At 46.3% G+C, this 14126-nt stretch overlaps 1 long non-coding RNA gene across 1 annotated transcript; it reads right to left on the bottom strand.

The window, feature by feature from the left end:
• Positions 1 to 2105: 2105 nt before the first annotated feature.
• Positions 2106 to 14126, bottom strand: LOC140420276 (uncharacterized). The gene is made up of 2 exons (XR_011946259.1): positions 13458 to 14126; positions 2106 to 7358 (listed from the first exon to the last, which is right to left on the bottom strand). It is a non-coding gene; the product is annotated as an uncharacterized lncRNA (long non-coding RNA).

Here is a 14126-nt window from a genome sequence, read left to right as displayed (position 1 = left end):
GAGCGCAGCTCCTTCATCTGGTGTTGTAAGACTTCTTACTGTGCCCACCCCAGTTCAACGCCGGCATCTCCATATCATAAATCCAGGTTAATTATTATTATCCAGGTGTCCATTTATCACATCCCTTATAATAGATTCTGGTATTTTCCCAATACTGATGTCAGGCTAACAGATCTGCAGTTCACCATTTTCTCTCTCCCTCCCTTCCTTCCTGAATAGTGGGGTGACATTTGCTGCCTTCAATCTGCAGGAACTATTCCAGAATCTATAGAATTGTGGAAGATGATCATCAATGTATCCACTATCTTTATATCATCATTTTTGACTGGTCCTGAGACACATAAGTTTGGATTTCTGGTGCAGAGTAAAGTATAACTGTGGAGTGGAATTTTAGATTGTGTAAAAGGACAAAGTTCTATTTTATAAATAAAGATGGAGGTTTCTGGCAAAAATAGTGTTGAGTTAACGTTGCTTCTAAGGCATCACAGTGGTGCAGTGGTTAGCACTGCTGCCTCATGGCGCTGAGGACCCGAGTTCAATCCTGGCCCCGGGTCACTGTCCGTGTGGAATTTGCACATTCTCCCCGTGTCTGTGTGGGCCACACCACCACAACCCAAAGATGTGCAGGATAGGTGGATTGGCCACGCTAAATTGCCCCTTAATTGGAAAAATTAAAAACAAAATGTTGCTTCTAGTTTGTTTGCTGCAGTAAAAGCCACAAAACCTTAACTCCTGTTGTGTGATCCTTTACATTGTTGACTTGGAATTGATTTTTTTTTTAAGTTATTGATCTGTACAGAGATCCTAATCCACAAGTTTTGACTTCCCATTTGAGCCTCAGGCAGTTTTCTGGCTCACTTTTCTTGTGTCAGTGACAGCCAGGAGATGGAGCTGAGGGCTGAATTTAGTTACTAATAATGGGGCCTGCACCCCAGTTGGGAAACTGCAATGGGCGTCGCACTAATAGAGAGACAGGAAGGTGTTGGAGGACTGACTGGGAAATGGGCCTCCAACCAATTAGGACACAGAAGGAGGTGACCAGGGCTGGTAGTGACCCCCCGGTATTCAGTGCCCCGGTGTCCAAAGTGGGGAGTCACGGGAACAGAGTAAAGAGAAACCACTTGGGTTCTGAACATTGTGAACATCCTTTTACTCTGCTTGCTATTTATTCTCAAGTAATTTTCTGTTAGTTTTTTTATCCATGTTGTTTCATTAATAAACAATTAACAGTCAAAATATTTGATTTTGTTGGATTTTTCATGATTAGATTGATGTAGTTCAGGGAAAGTGGGTGAGAGGTTGACAGGCTCTTTAACAGAAAGTGAGTCCCTCTAAGGCGATTGGCAAAGGAACCAGAGGGGTAGAGGAGATGTGATTTTTCTTTTGACATGCAAAATGCGGTTCAGGTTCTGATTGACTCATTTATTGAGGCTCCTTGAGGGAGTAACATGGGATGTCAACAAAGGGGAACCTGCAGATGTGGTTTATTCAGGTTTCCAGAAGGTATTTCCCAAGGTGCCACATCAAAGGTCTCTGCACAACATAAGAGCTCATGGTGTAGAGGGCAACATGTCAGCAGGGATAGAGGATTGGTTAGCTCATAGGAAGCAGAGAGTGGGTATAAATGGGTCATGTTTGGGTTGGTAAGATGTGACAAGTGGAGCATCACAAGATCAGTGCTGGGCCCTCAACTATTTATAATCTATATTAATGAGTTGAATGTGGTTAAATTTGCTGATGACACAAAGAGGGATTGGAAATTAATTTGTCAAGTGGACTTGGAGAATACAAAGGACATCAAATAGGTTAAGTGAGTGGGAACAAATTGACAGATAGAGAATAACTTGGGAAAATGTGAATGTGTCCACATTATTTAAATGGGAGAGAGATTACAGAACTCTGAGGCGCAGAGGGATCTGTGTGTCCTGATACAGGAATCACAAGTTAGTTTGCTGTGTTACGACACCCTGGGCTAGTGCGCTGTCAATTCCAGCCCCACGTGCCCCAGAGTCACAGCACTAGTCAATTAACCAATAATTCTTACAAAAATACCCTATGTCTTTGGCCCTTGGCTGCCCAATAATCAGTCACCATGGTTGCAAATGTAAATACGATTACTGTTTATTTATAACAAGAACAATAATAAAATATGCAGCAAACACAACTGATTTACAATAAGCCAATTCCTAATTCCCACTTTAACCTGCCCCCAACCTCTACACACACAGAGACATACAAACACCGAGGGGTGGAAAGGGATAAGATCAGAAGTGAAAGAAATTCTTTTTTTCAGATGATGATTTTTAGCACACTTTACTTCACAGCAAGCTTGCAGGTTAAAGTCTTTAGTTTACAGTCTGTAGTGATCTTCTCTGTAGGTTAATTTGTTCACGTTCTTTGTAGTTTAGAAATGCAGTACTCACACTTTTCTGGAGACACACCTCACCTCTGTTCAAACTTTTCTTTCAGTTTGTGGTTTGTATTCAGGTCTCCGTGGTTTCAGGAATATAGCACCCACAGGCTATCTGGGAAGAGAGATAGCACTCACAGCTGCCTTCTGGAGAGAGAGTTAGTCAGTTCTGCCTCTTGTGCTGCTAGAATCAAACTGAAAGCTTGGGACTCTGAAAAACATCCCAGTGGGATAGGATCCAATCACCGCCTGTTACCTAGGAGCACAGCCGTTTGGACCAATTCATTGGCCACCAGCGAATCAATCAAACCGAGTCCCAACCCCAATTCTCACACTGGTGCCGAAAGATCTTCAGCTCCAGTTTAAACCAGTACAGGCACCTGGATTCTTCTGCTTGAATTAAAGATACAGGCTGCTTGCCTTAAAGTGACATGTCCATTAATCATCCATGGACCAAAAATGTAACGGCAGAAATTACAGCTGGTACAGCAAGTGATGAGGAAGGTGAATGGAATATTGTTATTTATTGCAAAGGGACTGGAATATAAAAGTTGGGGTGTTTTGCTGCAGTTGTACAGGGCCTTGGTGAGACCATGGGCTGGATTCTCCACTGACGGGATTCTCCATTGCACCGGCAGCGCACTCACACCCGGGGATTTCCAGACGACAGGCTGGCAACAATGGGAAACTCATTGTCCGTCTGGCAGGACGGAGAATCCCGCAGCTGGTGAGGGCGCGCCACAGGACGGGGAATCTCGCCCCATATTTAGAGCACTGTGTACAGTTTGGGTCTCCTTATTTCAGAAATAAGATAATTGCATTAGAAGCAGTTCAGAGGAGGTTGACTCCCAGATTCTGGAATGAGGGGGTTATCGTCTGAGGAAAGGTTTGACAGGTTGGGACTGTATCCATTACAGTTGAGAAGAATGAGAGATGATCGTATTGAAACACGTGAGATCCTGAGTGGAATTGACAGAGAGAATGCTGAGAGAATGTTTCCCTTGTGGCAGAGACTAGAAATCGGGGAGACCCGGTTAAAATCTGAAATGTCCAAGCAGCCACTCAGTTCAAGGGCAATAAATTCTGGTCCAGCGACTTCCACATCCCATTCAGAATTTACAAAACTCTCTCCACAAAACCTCACTCAATTTCACTCCATTATTGTCCAGTTCTGGCTCCGCCTGGGGTAACATCTACTCCATATTTTCTTCTCCTGAAGGAGCACCATGAGTTCCAGGTTACTGGTACATTAGGACAGATGCTTCAAGCAACAGATCAAACATGGATGTAAAAGATTCTCCAGCTCTCTCTTTGTGGACAGTTCTTACTCAGTATTATTTCTCCCAAGCCCTTCATTGTCCCATTATCGCTTTAATTTCACTCCCACTTTGCCCATGTCCAGTGTGTTTCATTCTATCCTGATTGTTTTAAAGTCAGTTTCTCTCTGGAGTGTGTGTCAATGTCTTGATGATGTCACAATGGTGTCTCAATCTCCTGGCCACATTAACCATTTCATCTCCTGCTGTGTCTCCAGTAGCTGTGTGTGTTTGGGACCCGGTCTTCAGTCCATTTCACTGTGAATTTAGGCTTGTTATTTTTCACATGGAACAAATCACAACTGCACACCCACACCGGTATCCCAAAATCATGTCACATTTTTTTAACTCTCAGATGCGCTGAAGATCAAAGTGAGTGTCTGTCTTTCTTATCTGCCCTGTTATGGTGCTGATATTTCATGTTGTGGCTGGGCTTTCAAATGTGGATTTCTTTAAAACAAAGTTCATGGGCCAGGATGTAAATATTTCCAGGAGAAAGTGATCAATTTATTAATCCCATCTAAACATTCCAGACTTTCACTGGAACACAGGTGGATACCAGATTGATATAGGTTTGCCTTTCAGTCGTCAATGGTCAGACGCTCTGTACCATTTGCCAAACTGGACTATTTGACGAACTGCGTGTTTTAATTAACATCCCTCTTTCCTCCAGTTGCTCTACTGTGGGTAAAATCCCTTTGGTTGGGGACGGGTTGATGGGTATTGTTTGGTACACGGTGGAACATTACCAGTGAATGATGCTGGTTCCATCTGTAATTGGCCACAATCATTCTTATCTTTTGCCACATTGGATGTTCATAAAGCTGATCTTTCCTGATGGTTCTGATTGACCATGTTACTGTCCCATTTTCAAAGCTTAAGGGAGAATTCAATTAGGATCAAATATCCAGACCCAGAATAGCCTGGTCCACTGGGCCTATCCAGACTGAAGATATCAATTCACGTGAACCAAATTCTATTGACATGGGTTGAGTTCTTTTAATAGTATAATTATAATCTTTATTATTGTCACAAGGAGGCTGACATTAACACTGCAATGAAGTTACTGTGAAAATCCCCCAGTCGCCATATTCCGGCACGTGTTTGGGTACACCGCGGGAGAATTCAGAATGTCCAATTCACCGAACAAGCATGTCTTTCGGGACTTGTGGGAGGAACCCGGAGCACCCGGGGGAAACCCACGCAGACACGGGGAGAACGTGCAGACTCCGCACAGACAGTAACCCAAGCCTGGAATCGATCCCGGGTCCCTGGTGCTAACCACTGTGCTACCGTGCCACCCCATTAATAGATTGTAGCATTTTCCCACCTTCTGATGTCAGGCTAATGGGTCTGTGGTTCCCCGTTTACTCTCTCCCTCCTTAAATTGTGGGGTTACATTTACCGCCTTCCAATCTGCAGGAACCATTCCAGAATCTATAGAATTGTGAAAGATGATCACCAGTGTATCCACTATCTCTACAGCCGCCTCTTTCAACACTCTGGGATGTCGAGCATCACGTTTGAGGGTTGATTAACTTTCAACCACATTAATTTCTCCAGGACTACTTTTTTACTTATTAATCTCATTCAGTTCCCAATCCTCAGGCTTACTACTATTTTGGCCACTTTATGAGCCTCTTCCTTTGATCTAATGGAATCTTTAACTTTTCTTGTTAGCCGCGGTTGCATCACTTTTCCTGTTGGATTTTTTTCCCTAAAGGAATCAATTTTGGTGTATATATGTGAAATGAGTTGCAAAAGTCCCAGAAGACCATAGGCTGCTCTCCCCTTTGAGAGAGCGAGAGAGAGAGACAACTGGTGGTTTAACCTGAGGGTCACCACACCTTAGGCGAGGGGCAATGTTGCGAAGGTGGACCCTTCATGGATAACCTCAGCCAGTACGACAGTTGAATCCCTGCTATTGGAGTCACTCTGCATCATGAACCAGCCATCCAGCCAACTGAGCTAACTGACTCCCCCAGTAGATGAATAATAATGCCTGAAAATATTAGCTATTGCCTGTCTCCCATCATACCATTTAATGTGGTTTCCCAGTCTACCTCAGACAACATGTCCCTCATACCCTGATTGGGTGTTCACCCAGATAAATTAAACAAAAAACATGTAACCACCAATGTCCATCTTCATGGCAATGTGGCATGATTTACGGGGATCCAAACAGAAATGCAAACTGAATATCTTCTCTCTTCGAAACACCGCCTCACTCAGTGATCCATGTGACATTTGAAACCAGGTATTCGCAACAAGGCTCAAAGAGCATCAGCCATCTGGAGGCAAAGCCATAGGACTGCCAAGTCGAGCAGAACAAAACCCTACAACCCTCCCCATTGACCAACTGACAGAATGAACAAAATACAGTCCTGGATGTAACTGAGAGCAGAAACAATAACAGCAATAGCCCTTGTAATCACTTGTGAACTTGTTGGTGTCTCAGCAGGTGCGATGAATCATGGATTCCCTTCTAACACAGAGGGGAATGGCCTCTACCCAGTGTGAACCCGCTGGTGTGTCTGCAGGTGGGATGGATCACTAATTGCCTTCCCCTACTCAGAGTACGTGATTGCCTTCTCCCCATTGTGAACTCGCTGGTGTCTCTTCAGGTTCGATAAGTCAGTGAATTCCTTCCCACACTGAGAGCAGATGAATGGCCTCTCCCCAGTGTGAACTCGCTGATGTGTCCGCAGTTTGGATGACTCACTGAACCCCTTCCCACACTGAGAGCAGATGAACGGTCTCTCCCCAGTGTGAATTCGCTGGTGAGTCCACAGGTGGGATAACTGGGCGAATCCCTTCCCACAATGAGAGCAGGTGAATGGCCTCTCCCCAGTGTGAACTCGCTGATGTGTCTGCAGATTGGAGAACTGAGTGAATCCCTTCCCACACTGAGAGCAGATGAACGGTCTCTCCCCAGTGTGAACCCGCTCGTGACTTTGCAGGTGGGATAACTGAGTGAATCCCTTCCCACACTGGGAGCAGGTGAACGGTCTCTCCCCAGTGCGAACTCGCTGGTGACTCTGCAGGTGGGTTAACTGAGTGAATCCCTTCCCACACTGAGAGCAGGTGAATGGCCTCTCCCCAGTGTGAATTCGCTGGTGTTTCTTCAGTCTGGAGAACAGAGTGAATCCCTTCTCACACACAGAGCAGGCGAATGGCCTCTCCCCAGTGTGAATGCGTCGATGAGTCTCCAACTCAGATGGGAATCTGTATCCCTTCCCACAGTCCCCACATTTCCACGGTTTCTCCATGTTTTGGGTCTCCTCGTGTCCCTCCAGGATGGACGATCAGTTAAGGCCTCGTCCACACACAGAACACACAAAGTGTCCGGTCTCTCCCCGCTGTGAATGGTGCAATGTTCGTTCAGGCTGTGTAAATGTTTAAAGCTCTTTCCACAGTCAGTGCTCTGGAACACTCTCACTCGGGTGTGTGTGTCTCGGTGCTTTTCCAGTCACATTGATGTTTAAAATATTTTGATGCTGACAGATTCGGCAAACATTTCTCCTTCTAGATTCAAAGGCCGATGATACTCAGATCCCAAGGTATCGAGTGACTCTGTAAGACCGAGACGTGACAATTGAGATTTCTGTCTGGAATTCCTCCTCTTGTAATATCTGTAAAAGGAGTTTTCAAAGTCAACACTCAGTACAGGATAGAAATTCAGAACAGAGAATTCTAGTTTCTATGGAACATTCCTTCCTCTCATTCCCCAATACCTCGTCTCCAGGGAGCGGACTCGGAGGGGCAGGGTATCAGAGCAGTGACTGTAGGAAGGATGAGCTGGCTGGCCACTGCACCCTGGTACAGGAGGCCATTCAAGCGGGGGGAGGAAGTGGTCGTTGTCGGGGATTCTATAATTAGGGGAAGTGATAACATCCTTTGGAAGCAGGAGCGAGAGTCCCACATGGTATGTTGCCTGCCCGGTGCCAGGGTGAGGGGCATCTCTAACCGGCTTGAAAGGATATTGGAGAGGGAGGGGGAGGATCCAGTTGTTGTGGTCCACATTGGGACAAACAGTATCAGCAAGACTAGGAAAGAGGACCTGTTTGGGAATATCAGAAATTAGGAACAGAATTAAAGAACAGGTCCCAAGGATTATAATCTCTGGATTATTCCCTGAGCCACGTGCAAATTGGCATAGGGATGAGAAAATTAGAGAAGTAAACACGTGGCTAAAGGAGTGGTGCAGGAAAGAGGGGTTCCATTTCACGGGGCACTGGCATCAGTATTGGGACAGGAGGGATCTGTACCGTTGGGACGGTCTCCACCTGAACCGATCTGGGGCCAGTGTCCTCGTGGAAAGGATAAATAGGGAGGTCAGAAGGACTTTAAACTAACAAATGGTGGGGGAGAGGAAGGCCTCAGGGGAACTCAATACAGTTCCAAAAACAAGTAGCAGGATGGTCTGGACTGGGTACCAAATATAGCGGTTATAAAGTTTACAGGAGGGACAGAGAATATGGCAGAGGGGGTGGAGTAGCCTTACTGATTAGAAATACTATCACCTCAATGGTGAGGGTTGGATTTGTTTATTGTCACATGTACCGAGATACAGTGAAAAGTATTGATCTGTGTACAGTTCAGACAGATCATTCCATACATGAGAATACACAGGGCAAACATCAATACACAATGTAAATACATAGACACAGGTATCGGGTGAAGCATACAGGAGTGTAGCACTACTCAGTGGAGGAGATGTGTGAAGAGATCAGGTCAGTCCATAAGAGGGTCGATTAGGAGTCTGGGAACAGCGGAAAAGATGTTTTTGAATCTGTTAGAACATACAGTGCAGAAGGAGGCCATTCGGCCCATCGAGTCTGCGCCGACCCACTTAAGCCTTCACTTCCACCCTATCCCCATAACCCAATAACACCTCCTAATCTTTTTGGTCACTAAGGGCAATTTATCATGGCCAATCCACCTAACCTGCACGTCTTTGGATGTGTTCTCAGACTTTTGTATCTCCTGCCCGATGGAAGAAGTTGGAAGTGTGAACAAGTCGGGTGGGAGGGGTCTTTGATTATGCTGCCCTCTATCCCAAAGCAGCGGGAGGTGTCGACAGAGTCAATGGATGGGAGGCGGGTTTGCGTGATGGACTGGGCGTGTTCACGACTCTCTGTCGTTTCTTACAGTCTTGGACCAAGCAGTTGCCAGGCCAGGCTGTGATGCTGCCAGGTCGGATGCTTTCTATGGTGCATCTGTAAAAGTTGGAAAGATTCAATGTGGACCTGTCGAATTTCCTTAGTTTCCTGAAAAAGTATAGGCGCTGTTGTACTTTCTTGGTCGTAGTGTTGACGTGGGTAGACCAGGACAGGTTGTTGGTGATGTGCACACCTCGGAATTTGAAGCTGTAGTCAATGAATAGGAGACTGATGTCGGAGTCCTTGTTGTCGAGATGCTCCAAGTGAGTGTAGCGCCAGGGAGATGGCGTCTGCTGTGGAGGATATAATGAGGGGAAGGATCCAGCGAAGACCATGGGCTGGATTCTCCGTCGGCGGGATCCTCCGCTTTCCGGCAGCGCACTCATGCCCGCGGACTTCCCGACAGCATGGGGGTGCCCACAACGGGAAACCCCATTGGCCAGCTGCCAGGACGGAGAATCCCCTCCCACATGGGTGGAACTGAGGAACAAAAAAATCTCAAACTGTAATGGGTGTTGTGTATCGACTGTCTGGTTAGCTCGGAGGTGCTAGATTGTATAAAGGCCGAAATTAGGCGAGTGTGCAGCAAAGGCAGAGTAGTATTAATGGGGGATTATAACTGACACACAGATTGGGAGGGGCAGACAAGCAACTGTCAGAAAGGGAGTGAATTTCTGGAATGTGTCCGGGATAGTTTCCTGCAGCAATATGTTCCAGATGTAACAAGGCGACAGGCAATATTATATTTAGTTATGAGTAATGAGCCCAATTTAATTAGCAGCCTATCTGTGCACGAACATTGATCAAATAGTGATCACAACATGATTGAATTCAGTGTAGTGTTTGAAAGTGAAAAGCACGTTACAGACAGTAGAATTTTAGACTTGGGTAAGGCTGACGTTAACGGGATGAGACAGAGACTGTCCACGGTAAACTGGGGAGATCTGTTAATGGGTCAAACAACTGAAGATCAGTGGAGCATATTTAAAGAAACATTTAACGAGATACAGAGCAAGTATATACCCCTGAGAGGAAAAGGCTCCATTTCACAAAAAAAAACAGCCACGGACAAATAAAGAGATTAGGGACAGCTTAAAACTAAAAGAAATAGCGCACAAAAATACAAGACACAGGACAGATCCAGACGAATGGGATAGGTACAAGGACCAGCAAAGGATCACAAAGCAGCTTGTGAGAGCGACTAAAAGGGATTATGAAAGGAAACTTGCAAGGTTCATCAATATCACTGAGAAGAAATGTTTCGTTATATCAAGGGAAAGCGGGTGGTGAAGAGCAATGTAGGCCCAGTAAAAGCTGGAAATGGAGATATTGTCAGTGATAATGGGGGAATGGCAGACACGCTGAACAATTACTTTGCCTCAGTATTTACAGTTGAAAAGGAGGATAACTTGCCATAAGTCCCGAAAAAATTAATAGTCGATAGAGGACAGGGACTTGATACAATTAACATAATGATACCGATACCATCACTAACTAGGAAACTAATGGAACTGAAGAGTGACAAATCCCCAGGACTTGACGGTTTCCATCCGAGGCTGTTAAAGGAAGTCGGGGAGCACATTGTAGATGCCCCAACGATAATCGTCCAGAGTTCCCTAGATTCAGGAGTAGTCCCTCTGGATTGGAAAATTTCACTTTTTGAAGTGCGGATACACCAGCGAGTTCACACTGGGGATAGGCCATTCACCTGCTCTTAGTGTGGGAAGGGATTCACTTTTTAAGAAGGGTGAAAGGGGAAAAACAGGGAATTACAGACCAGTTAGCCAAACACGACATGGTAGCACAATGGTTAGCACTGTTGCTACACAGCCCCAGGGACCCAGGTGCGATTCCCGGCTTAGGTCACTGTCTGTGTGGAGTCTGCACGTTCTCCCCGTGTCTGCGTGGGTTTTATCCTGGTGCTCCCACAAGACCCCAAAAGCCGAGCTGTTCGGTGAATCGGACAGTCTGAATTCAGTCCCTCAGTGTTAATGTAAGCCTACTTGTGACACTAATAAAGATTATTATGAACATCTATGGTGGGGAAACTGCTGGAATGTATAATCAGGGATAGGGTAACTGAACACTTTGAAAAACATTGTTCGATCAGGGACAGCCAGCCTGACTTATTTTACTGAATCTTTTGAGGAGGTGACTAAGTAGAGGACAGGGGACTGTCTATGGATGTCATTTATACGGACTCCCAGAAGGCATTTGATAAAGTCCCACACAAGAGACTGTTAGTTAAGGTGGAAGCCCTCGGAGTTGAGGGCAAATTATTGACACGGTTAGGAAATTGGCTGAGTGGCAGGAGAGTGTGGGGATATGGGTATTTAATACGGGACAATGAAGAGTATAACACCGAGTTGTAGACAAACAAAACTTATTTTATTTAACAGTAACTATATACACAACTCCAGTTGCTGAGTTAGGAGAGATTACTCAAATTTGACCTCTTCACTTTTCAGGATTAATTTCAATTTGTCACTGTTCTGCCATCTAACCAGCCCGTCCATATCATCCTGTAATCTGAGGCGTTCTTCACCATTTCCAACACCCCCGATTTTTGTGTCATCTGCGATCTTATCATATCTCCACATTCACATCCAGATCATTGATGTACGCTCCGAACAACATGGAACCCAACACCGATCGCAGTGGAATACCATTGGACACAGGCTTCCAGTCACAAAGACAATCTTTGACCATCACCCTCTGCCTGCTGCCAGGAAGCCAATTTTGGTATCAATTTGCCCTGGATCCCATCTTGACCAGTCCCCCATGTGAGACCTTGTCACAAACCTTACTGAAGTTTTTCCGGGCTACATGTGAGCGGCACGGAAGCACAGTTGGTAGCACTTTGCTCCATAGTGCCATGGTTCCAGATTTGATACCCGGCTTGGGTCAGTCTGTATGGAGTCTGCACGTACTCCCCGTGTCTGTGTGGGGTTCTTCCGGGTGCTCTGGGTTCCTCCCACAAGTCCCGAAAGACGTGTTTGTTAGGTGAATTCGACATTCTGAATTCTCCTGAGTGCACCTGAACAGGCGCCAGAATGTGGCGACTAGGGGATTTTCACAGTAACTTCATTGCAGTGTTAATGTAAGCCTACTTGTGACAATAAAGATTATCAACTGCATTACCCTCAACGACACACTTAGTCACCTCCACGGAAAATGCAAATGAAATAGAATCCACAGAATCCTTCTGCACTGACCCTCCGATAGAGCATGCTACCCAGGTCCACTCCTCCTCTCTATCCCCTTAAACCCACCTACCTTTTGGACACTAAGGGGTAATTGTTCATGGCCAATCCACCTATCCTGCACATCTTCTGGACTGTGGGAGGAAACTGGAGCGTCCGGAGGAAACCCATGCAGACAGGGGGAGAACGAGCAAATTCCACACAGTGTATACCTTAGATCTCTTCCTTTCCAATTCCCCACCCTCTTCCTTCAAACCAACTTTCCCCTTCTGATTTCCTGCTTTAGAGTCAGAGAGTTTTATAGCACAGAAAGATGCCCTTTGGCCCATCGTGAAAATGCTGCCTGTTCAGCCACAGCAGGTCAAAGATGAAAAGAGAGAGCAACAGCTCAGCACTTCATGAAGACAGGTAGCCATTTGATATGACCCTCACTGCTACCAGCTCAGATACAACACTGCACAAACTTAGCAGCCACTATAGAGTTGGGATCAGCTGTGGTGACACACTGGACTGGATCCAGGACAGGGTGAAATATAGTTTGCTTGCCAGTTCATTGGAGGGTGTGGTCAGAGATGGGTGCTGCTTTGGGTGGATCAGATGAGGATTTTAATAGGCACTGATGAGGGTGTATATTGAGATGCTGGGTGGATTGTCTGGCTTGTCAGACAGTCTCCTCTTCACTGTCAAGCAGCATGTAGAGGTCTGGCTCCAAGTCTCCAAATTGGCAGAGGACATTGTGCAGAACGTGCCCTGTCCACAACCTCAGCTCCATCTCCTTGTTCTGGTGCAGAACCAGAGGCACTGCTATTGCTGCTCTGAAACCTGTTACAGTCTTTGTTTGGGTAGGTCTTTATAAGACATAATCTTCCTTTGACAAAGCCATGCTAACTAGCCTTTTTAAAAATAAATTTAGAGTACCCAATTATTTTTTTTCCGATTAAGAGGCAATTTAGCGTGGCCAATCCACCTAACCAGCACATCTTTGGGTTGTGGGGGTGAAACCCACGCAGACATGCTGACTATCCTTAATTAGTACTTGCCTTCGCAACAGAGATTAATTCTGTCCCTCAGAATATTTTCCAATCATTTCCTGACCACTCAAGTTAAACTCACTGGTCTGCAATTGCCTGGATTTTCCCTACTTCACTTCTTGAACAATGGAACCACATTATCGGTCCTCCAGTCCGTTGGCACCGCTCCTGTGGCCAGAAAAATTTGAAAATTGTCAGTGTCTGCAATCTCCTGTCTTGCTTCCCACAGCAGCCTGGAAATATCTCATCTGGGCCTGGGGATTTAAACAAGTCACCAATAAAGGGCAGAATAAGAACATAAATTTAATGGGGAGAAAAGAAAGGGTTTTACTTACAGACGTGAGAGGAAGTTTCAGTCTGTGTGAAGCTGGAGGAGCAGCAGCTTTGCTGGGCAGATAGTGAAGGAAGCTTCGTGCAGCCAGTGACACAGGCCCCAGACTCTGATTGGCTGGAGGATCAGCGCCTGTCCAGTCGTCCACAGGTTCCCATTGGCCAATCTCCGTCATGGAGACAATGAGGGGACGGACCTCGGCGCACGTGGGGTGGGCGGGTATTTGACCTCCCGACGCTGAGCTCCTGTCCAATCCGGAGTATTTTGTTTCTGTGACCAGGGTGTTGCTCTCAGAGTGCTGAGAACGCCCCTCTGGGTCATTGTGACGTCCCAAAGAAGCCCTGCCTGAATCACTCTGTTCCGCGGTGACGTTTCCGGGTTCCAGTGCGCAGGCCCGGCGGGCGGGCACGAGAGCCCCGACCCCTCCTGTTGTTCCCCCTCTCCCTTCCCCTGCACATCCAGCAGACAAGGTTTCCAGGCAACCGGTTGACGCTTCCGGCCAGAGCGAGAACTAGCCCAGTGATCTCCATCTCCACCCAGCCCGGGACTGCGCATGTCCAAGGGCGGTAGGGAACTGCGCAGTGCAGAGGAGAGTCCACCCTCTGACCTTCCTGCTCAGGTATTGGCTATTGAGAAACTGGGAGGACCAAAAGGACTTTGGTCCTCCAGCCAA

Source organism: Scyliorhinus torazame, chromosome 5 (genome assembly GCF_047496885.1).
Source record: "Scyliorhinus torazame isolate Kashiwa2021f chromosome 5, sScyTor2.1, whole genome shotgun sequence".
Lineage (NCBI taxonomy): Eukaryota > Metazoa > Chordata > Chondrichthyes > Carcharhiniformes > Scyliorhinidae > Scyliorhinus > Scyliorhinus torazame.
This window is presented reverse-complemented; position numbering and strand designations above follow the sequence as displayed.